This window comes from Pseudorca crassidens, chromosome 2, assembly GCF_039906515.1.
Source record: "Pseudorca crassidens isolate mPseCra1 chromosome 2, mPseCra1.hap1, whole genome shotgun sequence".
Classification (NCBI taxonomy): domain Eukaryota; kingdom Metazoa; phylum Chordata; class Mammalia; order Artiodactyla; family Delphinidae; genus Pseudorca; species Pseudorca crassidens.
Window position 1 is genome coordinate 44,542,194 of NC_090297.1, and position 10,162 is coordinate 44,552,355.

Genomic DNA, 10,162 nt, shown 5'->3' on the forward strand with positions numbered 1-10,162 from the left:
GCTCTCATGAGAAATACGCCTTCGATGCCACCTCTCAGTGCACAGTACATGGTAACTCGTGTGGTCAGATGATTGAAGGCAGCATTGAGTCTGTGTCGGGAGGCTAAGAATCACAAAGGCTAACAGCTGTGGCTCTCTATTTCCTGATGCTCCCCATGCGCTAGGCACTGTATGAGTACTTCCACCAATTCTCGCTGTGAATTCTCACAGCGACTCCTCCAGGCAGGCACCGTAATTCCTCCATCTTACAGATGGCAAAACCGAGGCCCACAGAAGTTAAGTTCCTGCTCTTGGTCATACAGTCTATAAGTGGCAGAGCCAGGATTAAATCTGAGTTCCACCTGAGTCCAGAGCTAAGTTCCCAACCATACTGGCCTCTCCTGCTTCTCAGCAAGGGAGAGTTGGGAGTCTCGGGGAACTCATGGGTCCCCCGAGACTTGCTGCCCAACTGCAGTCCACCCAGCCTAGCTGCTTTCAAGGCATGTGGACAGGCTGAACACAAAGAACAACTTAGCTCAAATCTTATGCAAGGAATAAAATTAATTAAAACCTTTCATTTTGAAAATGAACAAAGAAGCGTGAAGTTGATTTTTAAAAAATGGGTACTTGAGGTATATTAAAATTTAAATATATACCCTTCCACAAGGTAGATAGGAAAATTATCAATAATGGTGCTTTTTTTTTTTTTTTTTGTGGTATGCAGGCCTCTCACTGCCGTGGCCTCTCCCGTTGCGGAGCACAGGCTCCGGACACGCAGGCTCAGCGGCCATGCCTCACGGGCCCAGCCGCTCCACGGCATGTAGGATCCTGCTGGACCGGGGCACGAACCCGTGTCCCCTGCATCGGCAGGCGGACTCTCAACCACTGCGCCACCAGGGAAGCCCAATAATGGTGCTTTTAATTCAAATGTAACTTAGGAAACAGTTTTGATTTTCATCGGGATGATTTCTCTTCATACTCATTTCTTTATTTTTCTCCAAACTTTTTGTTCGTTTTTGTTTTAAAATAATTAATTAATTGTGAATATAAGAAAACGGTAAAAGTAAAAGCCAGAAGCAGATTAGTTTTTCACCACCTCTGTTACCCATTCTCGTTTCTTTCCTCAGAGACATCTCCTCTTTTTTCTGTCTCCTTGCAGAGATGATTTGTACCAGCTTTTTTGATTGTTTGTTTAACTGAAGTTTGATTTTGAGATAAGTATAGATTCACATGCAGTTCTGAGGAACAGCACAGAGAAATCTCACATGCCCTTTACCCAGTTTCCCTCAGTCATGCAATATCATAACCAGAATATTGATATTGATACAGCCCACTCAGGTTTTTCAGGTTCAGTGTTACATTTTCCATCTGAGTTAATTTTTGTCCGAGCTGTGAGGCTGAGTTTCATTTGTTTTCCTGTGGATGTCCAGTTGCTCCAGCACCGTGTGTGGAGAAGGCTGTCTTTCCTCCATTGCATTGTTTTGGCACCTTTGTCAAAGATCAATTGAGCGTATTTGTGTGGACCTATTTCCTAGTTCTCTGACCTGTTCCATTGATGTGTTTTTTTAAACACAAATGGTAGTGTATGATCCACACTGCTCTGCACACTTCTCTTTTCATTAACACCAGATCAGATGTTCTGAGCTTTTTTTGAGCCATGGACCCCTTTGTCAGTCTGGACAAGCCTGTGACCCCTTCTCAGAGCAGTGCTTTAAATGGATAAAATAAAACACATAAGGTTACAGAGGAAACCAATTATGTTTAATATACTTGTCAAAATAGAGAAATACATTTGTGGTTTAGTAATACATGTACTTCTTTACTAACACATTAAATAACAAAATCTATTGGTGGGTCTAATACTATTAGCCTTTTTTTTTTTTTTTTTTTTGTGGTATGCGGGCCTCTCACTGTTGTGGCCTCTCCCGTTGCGGAGCACAGGCTCCGGACGCGCAGGCTCAGCGGCCATGGCTCACGGGCCCAGCCGCTCCGTGGCATGTGGGATCTTCCAGGACCGGGGCACGAACCCGTGTCCCCTGCATCGGCAGGCAGACTCTCAACCGCTGCGCCACCAGGGAAGCCCTATTAGCCATTTTTAAGTAGTGATATAATTGATATTTTGAGTTATTTGCAACCACTGTAAAGTGATATGAGGAAATCTGTGATTTCTATTGGTGACCAAGTCACTGCTAATTTTACTGGGATTGGTGGCCTGAACTCATAATTGACAGAAACACTGAATTATAGTTAGAGGTTAGTGAAAATCAAGATGTAATTCTCCCCCAGCCAAGTTCACAGAGCCCTGAATTCTCTTCCGGATCCTGGTTATGAAGTTCCGCACCCGAGTTTGGAGATCCTCCTGGCCTCGTTCCTGTTAGCAGCTGAGTAGTCCTTCACTGCGTGGAGGCACCTTAATTTATGTAAACAGTGCCCCGCTACGAAACTTTTAGGTTGTTTCCAATATTTTGCTCTTACTGCTAACTTAAAATTTTAAAGGTTTCTCCGGCTAAGATTTTCTTCTCAAGCAGGGGCACCAAACTGACCCCTCCACCTTCAGAGAAACCCTTGGCTGGGCACACACACACAGCCGATCTGCAGAGGGCATCTGGGTGAGCAGGCTCAAGCCCACCTCTCACTCCTTCTGGGGCCGTCCAACCTCCAACCATAGAGTCCTTCACCCCTGCCCTCAAGCCCCGGCTGGGGGTTCCACGCCAGCCCCGGTGAGCGAGCGGGTAAGCGGGCCAGCAAGGGTTCCCCAAGCCATGCGGCATCCTGTGACCAGATGTACGGCTCCTCTGCGCCTTTGTGCTACGTTTAATTAACAGCAGATCGCGAGATGCTAACATTCTATCATGTCAGCTCTTGCATTCGAGCTAACACAGGCATTGGTCTGTCAGTAATTAGCTGCTGGGTGGTGTCTTCATCTTTTTTCTTCTTTTAATTGGAATCAGGACTTTCTTTTTTTTCTTTCTTTCTTTCTTTCTTTCTTCGTTCCTTCCTTCTTTCCTTCCTCCCTCCCTCCCTCCTTTCCTTCCTTTCTTCCTGGGAGCAGATGCTGTCCATGGAACACTCTGTGTGGACTTGGCTGCGTTTCCACATTCACGGACAATTAATTTCCAGCTATACTCCAGGTACCAGCAAACACTGAGTTGCCTCCCAGTGTTGTCAGCCATTTGCTGGAAGAGTTGCTCCCCCCAGCCCCAACTTGGGGAAACAAGAGATAATAACACCTTGTTCCGAAATGTGTGAAACACACCTGGTTTGGAAACCCTGGCCATTTCACTGTCAGTCTTTGTCAGTGTTTTTTTTGTTTTTTGTTCTTTTTGCCGTACGCAGGCCTCTCACTGTTGTGACCTCTCCCGTTGCAGAGCACAGGCTCCGGACACGCAGGCTCAGCGGCCATGGCTCATGGGCCCAGCCACTCCACGGCGTGTGGGATCTTCACGGACCAGGGCACGAACCCGTGTCCCCTGCAACGGCAGGCGGACTCTCAACCACTGCACCACCAGGGAAGCCCTGTCAGTGTTTTTGAACATCTGGATTTTGCCTTTTTTTTCCAATTTGGAATGAATTTTTTGCTAACACAGTATACCAACCTAGTCATAGGGTGATGTCAGCCACCATCTTTAACATCAGCAGCGGCCCATATTCTGTCCGCAGTGCCAGTATGCATCTATTGGGTGCCTGCAATGGGCCAGGCCTTGTGCTGGGCTCCTAGGATAAGGTGGCTCTTCCCTCCCACACCCTGGCCTGGGCACTCCCCGACATGAAACCCTCCTCTCGCTCTCCACTGCTGCAAGGCCCAGTTCTTCAGGCTGGCCTACAGGCCTTTCACAACCCACAGTGCAGCTTATCATTTCAGTCTTCTATGCCTCTTTGCCCCCATTGCATGAGGATTTCCCCAAATGCCTTGCTCACACAGCAGCCTCTGCCTGGGCCACCCTTCCCCTGGGCCTCATCAGCATCTCCATGGAGCCTGCTCTGAGCCTCCCAAGGAAGTCCGGTCTTGCTCTCCTTTGATGCCAGGTGAGTCCTGTACCTCTCCCTCCAAGACATTACTGCACTCACTTGCCTCTCCTGTGGGTTCGTCACAGGTAGGGATGCCATCTGACTCGCCCATCCAGGTCACCAGTGATAGCCTCATGGCCACATCCAGGGGTCAGTTCTCTGTCCTCTGCTCCCTCGGCCTCCTGGTGCATTTTACACACGTTTCTCTAGATCCTGGGACGCTATTCTCTCCTGATTCCTGCCTCACTGCTGCTCCTTCCTGCATTGCTGCTCTGCCCCCTCCTCTGCCTGCTTTCTGGATGCTGGCGTTCCTCAGGCAGGCCCTGGACCCTCCTTTTCTCTTGACAAGTCCTTACACTCAGTCTAGTGCCCTGGAAGAGCTGGCCCGGGCTCCACACTTGTGTCAGCTTTGTCTACACACCTCTCTCCCTGCATGTCTAAAAGGTGTCCTGGCAGGAAACAGAAGTCAACTTGGAAGGTTCAAGATTAGACTAGAAAATAGTGTTCCCAGAGTGAGCTGGAGCCTGTGGAGGCGGGTCTGCCTGCGGGGGCATCAGTCATGGAGGGATATAACTTTGGCCCCCCAAAATAGCTTAGACCGTAGAGGGAACTGGGTAGAAACAGCCCTACCTCACTCTCCTCCCACCCTCTGATCTCCTGCCGGTGCTTTCCATTGGCCAAACCCAACTGGAAGCCACAGGGCAAAGGAGCTGTGGGCGGCGGTGGCACTGGGGGTGAGGGTGGGATGCAGTTCACAGTGCTCTGACTTAGACCCTTGGGCACAGAATAGGGCAAAAGGGCAGAGCAGAGTTGGGGGGAGGCAAACAGAGAGTCACAGCCACAGTCCATCCCATGCCACTCAGCATCTTGCCCTTCTCTCAGAGCAAGAAACGCTCATCTTCAAAATCAGAGGAGGGGGCTTCCCTTGTGGCGCAGTGTTTGAGAGTCTGCCTGCCGATGCAGGGGACACGGGTTCGTGCCCCGGTCTGGGAAGATCCCACATATCGCGGAGCGGCTAGGCCCGTGAGCCATGGCCGCTGAGCCTGCGCGTCTGGATCCTGTGCTCCGCAATGGGAGAGGCCACAGTAGTGAGAGGCCCGCGTATCGCAAAAAAAAAAAAAAAAAAAAAAAAAATCAAAGGAGGGACACAAGCCATCAGCCTCTGTATCGTCCTGGTGTGATGTCACTTCAGTCACACTCCAGCCTGGAACCTAAACCAGAGCATCAGCTAGATGGCAGAAAAGGGGAAAGAAACTGACTAGTCAGCAAAAGACGCAGCCTGTGGCGGCGCTCGCCATGTCTGTAGCTGGCTGAGAGGCGGAGGCGAATCATCGTTAGTGCTTCTTTCTAGCGCCCGTTCTATGCTCCCCTCATGCTCTGCCAGCCGCTCAGCTTGGGGGAGCTCTGTGCCCGGGAGGGTGACCCAGCTCTTCCTCCTCGTGGCCCGAGTCCTCGGTCAGCCCATCCCTATCATTGGCTGCAGCTCTCCGGCTACTGATTTAGAGGATATGGAAGCGTCTGTCCCCGACCTCAGGGGCTCTGCAGGTTCCAGGCCCAGTTTTCTTTTCCCTGTGTGCAGCAGAGCCCCGTGGCCCCTTGGTAGTTGCGGTCACCCACTCCGGACAGCACGGCAACTCTTTGCCTGTCAGTTCAATAGCACACGGAGCCCAAAGTGGCCAAGAGGAAGCCCAGCTTCTAATTTAGCAGAACCGTGGCAGTGCTTCCTGGTGGAAGCCTTGAGAACTGGCACCCCCCAGCCTGCTGAGCCCAAGGCCGCTGTCGTAGTTTGGATTCCTCAAAGCAGACCCCAAGGTGAGGTTAGTGTAGAAGTGATTTATGAAGGAGGTGCTTTTGGGAGAGACCAGTTAGGGAGAGGGGAGAGCAGGACAGGGAAGGGGGAGAAGCCAGGAAGGATGCCATTTCAGGCAAGCTCTCAGCCTCAGCCCGGGAGATGAGCCAGAGAACTGGGCTGTCACACTCCTTCACCCTCAGTCACTGGTTAAGGACCGCCCCGGGGGTGATGTAAATGCCCAGGCACCTCCAGCTGTCTGAGCCTGTGGGCCAAGCAGGCTCTGGAAGCCCAAGGGATGTTCTCTGAAAAGGTCTCAGATGTGCCTGTTGGAAACAAAAACACACCAAACCCAGGAAGGACCCAAACATGGACAACAGGAATCTGAGGGAATTTGGGCAGAGCTCCAACATGATCTGTTATGTTGCAGAGACGGGAAGCCAAAACTTCATAAGTGGGTTATGAAGGGATAACCGCGAGTGGGCTGTGGTAATTGTTGCACTACTATGAATAAACCCAAACCCATGGAATTGTACACTTTAAATAAGTGAATAATACAGCATGTGCATTATAAACAATAAAGTTGTTATTGTTTTTAAAAGTGAGTGGGGACGCTCCTGGTGGGAGACAGCACTGTATATCGGTCACTGATTAAGGCACAAGCCCCATCCTAAGCGGTGGATCCCCTACGGCATCACAGGGTGCTGACTCCCAGCTGGTGCTGTAACTGAGCCCTCAGCAGCCATTCCTCCATCCCCTCAGGCTAGCTGCTGGGTGCAAGCCCCCCGCCACACTTTTCTCCCTATTAATTGCACTTCTGGGTTGAAGGCAACAGTGCAGCACGCCACGGTGATGGAGAAAGCATTCTGTATGACCACAGATGGTGGTGCTGGCAGAAGTATCCAGCAGGGAAAGCAAATCTATACCCAGATTCCATGAGGATGAATTGATGCAGTCCTCATGGTGGAAGACATCCAAGGTAATCAACTTGCCATCATCGTGGTTTGCTGGGCAGTGGTACCATTTGGGCACCATTGGCCGGCACCTGGCCTGTTACTGGCGGACTCGGCACTCAGCAACGGCAGCGGCCAGATCAGCTTTGGTAAGGGGGAGTTCATATTGTTGAGCCTGTGAAAAGCCTTCCTCCCTGCTGTTATGGACTGAGTGTGTCTTCCCCAAATCCGTATGTTGAAGCCCTAATTCCCAGTGTGGCTGTATTTGGAGATGGGACTTCTAAGGAGGTAATTAAGGTTAAATGAGGTCATAAGTCTGGGGCCCTGATCCCATAAGAACAGTCTTTATAAGAAGAGATGCCAGCGAGCTCCCTCTCTCCTTCTCTCCATGCATGCAGAGAAGAGGTCAGGTGAACACACAGCAAGATGGCGCTGCCTACAGGCCAAGGGAAGAGCCCTCAGAATGGCGCCTACCTCGACGGCATCTTGGTCTCGGACTTCCCACCCTCCAGAGCTGTGTGTCGTAGACCCCGTCTGTCATGGCAACCCAAGCGGACTAATACACCTGCTGTCACACTCACTTTGTTCATGAGCCCATTGAGCTGGGGAGAGAGATTAACTGACATCTGCAAGATGGGCCCTCTTGTCCCTCTAGCTACTGAGAGCCTCACCTGCAGTCGTTACTGGTGCACATTTCCTGGGAGTGAATATCTTCACACACTGCCTGTTTTGAGAGGTCCAGCCACATACCCACCAGTTTTCCCATCTTGTTCTTTCCAAAACCCTGAGCAGCCAGATATCCCACACACCTCTGCCCATGAATCAGTGTAGACCCATACCTCAGGCCGTCCCTCCTTCCTCCGACGTGGGCATCAGGTACAGGTTAAGCCCTGCTCATAGGAGGATCTCCTTTCACCATTGCAGGGAAGGCCCTGAATGGGGTTGTAATGCAGCCTCCATCCACTCTGGCTGGTGGTGACACACATGCACCCCCATTTGTACATCAGGCTCCTAGTGGCTTCTCCTCTGCTAACGGGTCACAGGGAATTCCCCAGAGGAGATGGCAGAGTCCAGCAGCAGGTTCCATGGGCGTGGAAGCCCCGTGTCTGCATGATTCCCTTATGCCTTTGGACCTGCTGCAGCCCCGTGTTGTGCACACGTTTGCTTCTCACACTCAGCCTTATGGTTTGGAGGAGCGGATAAAATCCAGTGTGTCTGTTTTCCATGACTGCATCACAAATCACTACAAACTTAGTGGCTTGAAACAACACCTATTGATTGTCTCGTAGTTCCCGTAAGTCAGAAGCTGGGTAACTGCATAACTGGGTTCTCTGCTCAGTCTCGTCAGGCTGAAATCAAGGTGTCGGCCGGGGTGGCGACGTCATCTGAGGCTCAGGGTCCTCTTCCAAGCTCATCCAGGCAGAATTCGCTTCCTTGCAGGTGTGGGACTGGGGTCTTCTTGCAGGCTGTTGGTGGTGAATCACTCTCAGTTCCTAAAGGCCACCTTCAGCCCCAGGCATGTGGGCCTCTCACAACATGGCAGCCTACTTCTTCCAAGCCAGCGGGAGAACCTCTCTCCAGTCTGCTGTGATAGGGTCTTATATAACGTAGTCACAGGAGTGAATATCCCATCATATTTAGACTCATGGGGAGGGGTTTCTACAGGACATGTACACCAGGGGGCGGACTCCTGGGCTCGTTTTAGAATTCTGCCTACACACCTATCATACGGGGTCCCCACAGGAAACAGCATGCTCAAATTAAGATAATTTAAGGGGGCCCAATAAAGGAATGAATAAAAAAGCTTGGTGAGGAGTAAGAAACCACAAGCGTACTGCAGTACCTAGAGAGGCCGGTTAGCATCCCTGGGGTGGCTGAGGGGCGAGGGGACAGAGCAGCTAGTGGGACATGGAAGGAGTCATGTAGAGAAGTCTGCTATGACAGAGCAAGGACCTCTCCCAGGGACACTCCACTCTGACCCCTCTCCCCTCCCCCCTCCAATCTCCTGGTGGGACTCCTCAATGCTGAGCTCAGCCAGAAGCCAGAGGACAGAGGAGCCCCTTGATACAGTCCACACAGGTCAGGCTCCGGGGCACAGAGCAGGGGAGAAGACAGGGGCAGCGGAGGGTAGGCAGCAGGAGGACATCCAGCCAACAGCTCGTCACCCAGCCCTTCAGTGTCCTGTGGCCACGGGGTCCAGTCTCTCCCAGAGCCTGAAGGGCTGTCAGTGGAGGAGAGCAAGCTGGGCTCCCAAACCTCAGCGGTCTGTGATGCGATTCTGTGGGGGCCATGCCAGGGACACCACCCAACGCCATTCGGCCCCCGTCACCCCAAGTCCCGTTGGATCTCTTGGGTCATAAGGCCCGTGTGGCAGGACAGCTTGCACTATAGTCTGGACCAAATGCAGAGCCCGCTCTTACTTTGGACCCATTCAAAACTGGCAGGCGTACCAGTTCCCCAGTCAATAGGTCAGAGCTGCACCCCCAGGTGTGGTGTATGCAACCTCCAAATCCCAGAGGCCCCTTTAGCACCATGCCTCTTATTTGGTGGTAGTTGGTCCCACACGGAGCCACATACCTTTCATTGTAGAGGAGATATCCCAAGTTCTATCTCCTCCCATCCTCTGGTCTCCTACTGGAAGCCAGAGAGCAAAGGAGCCCAGGAGATGCTGTCCACAGGGGTCGGCCCTTCTGGACACAGAGTGGAGAAGGGATCTGTGTGTGAGATGCAAAGGGAGAGTAACCGGCTCCACATCTCAAACTGGACATGGCAAAACAGAGCTCTCAGCTTTACCAGCCACCACTGACCCCTGTCCCCAGCCTTACCTCCTGCCTGGTGGATGGCAGTGGCCTTCCAACTGGACGCCCTGCCTCCCCTCCCCACTCCACTCTCCGTAAGCAACTGAGTGATCCTGATAAAATATGAATCAAATCAGGTCACTCCCGGCCCCAGACCCTGCAGTGGCTCCCCTTGCTCTTCCAGTAAAACCCCAACTCCTTGGCCTGGTTTCTGAGGTTCTGAATCAAACGGTCACCACCCAGGCTGGTACATGAGATAAATTCATCATTGGTCCACGCACTGCCTACTTCCATCTGCTTGTTTGTTTTTAATCATGTGATTAGCACCCATCACTCCATTTCTCCAGACAAAAGCCAGGCCCTTGACAGTATCCATCCAGCCATCTGGTCCCCAATTCTACCCTCACCTCCCCCACTCACTGTAGTCAGCACCCTGAATCCTGGTGTCTCATTCACTAGCTTTCCTTTTTTTATTTCATCACATCCATATGTTTTCCTAAATGTTTTTTTAAAGTTATTTTAGGCTGTAGTCTTTGGGGCGAACTTTTTTCACCGAATATTACAATATATCGTTCACACTTATCCATACCATTGTGGGCTGATGTGGCCCTTTTGTTTTACCTGCTATGTGATGT